Consider the following 913-nt stretch of genomic DNA (forward strand, 5'->3'; position numbering starts at 1 on the left):
AAGCATTACTTAGAAAAGTCAAAAATAAGACTAGGGAGGCCAATAACACAATTATTATTTAACATTTTCAGAATTTTGACCAATTCAATAGAAAAATTCTAAAAACCCAGTAATTTCAGTTTTGAAAAAGAGAGAGAAAAGAGAGTATCAATGTTGTTAAGAAGGAATATGAACGTATTTCTATTTATACAGGTGTGATAAACTACATGGCAAATCCAAGAGGCTTGAGAATGAAATTGATTTGCATATGCTAAGAGCTTCCTGCCCACAAAGCCCTCTGCTAAATGCTTTATATACATTATCTCATTTAATTTTCATAAGAACCCTATGAAGCACAGTTATTATTGTTTCTATTTTACCGATGAGGAAATGAAATTCTAGAAAGGTGAAATAGGTGGTAAGTGGTGATTGGTGGAGCCAGGATTCCACCCTGAACCATCTGATTCTGGATCCTGCTTGAGAATCTGCTCATTGATTCTGGAGCCCTGCTACGCACTGTTTAAGCGCCAAAGATATTTTTCAGTAAGAACTCTGTTTTTATAAATATATAAAAAGCAATAGCTTTTATATACAATATCAGTGGTTTTTATATATAATATCAATAACCAACTTGGAAATATCAGGGAAAAATGCATTCTATTAACCATGGCAACCAGAATTATGGATTACTAAATAGCACATTTAAAAAGGGCCAGCAGGAGGAAAACTTCAAAATTTTATTAAGAGAGAAAGAGAAAACTTGAATAAATGGACAGACAAGCTCCTTTATAGCTTAGAAATTGATATTGAAAAGATGCTGATCATTTCCAAACCAATCTATAAATGTGTATTTATAATGTAATATAAATTCCAAACAGATTATTAATATTTTTGTTAGAACATGACCATTATTTTTTTAAGAAAAATATCAAAA

Source organism: Pteropus vampyrus, unplaced genomic scaffold (genome assembly GCF_000151845.1).
Source record: "Pteropus vampyrus isolate Shadow unplaced genomic scaffold, Pvam_2.0 Scaffold1, whole genome shotgun sequence".
In the NCBI taxonomy this organism is placed as follows: Eukaryota; Metazoa; Chordata; class Mammalia; order Chiroptera; family Pteropodidae; genus Pteropus; species Pteropus vampyrus.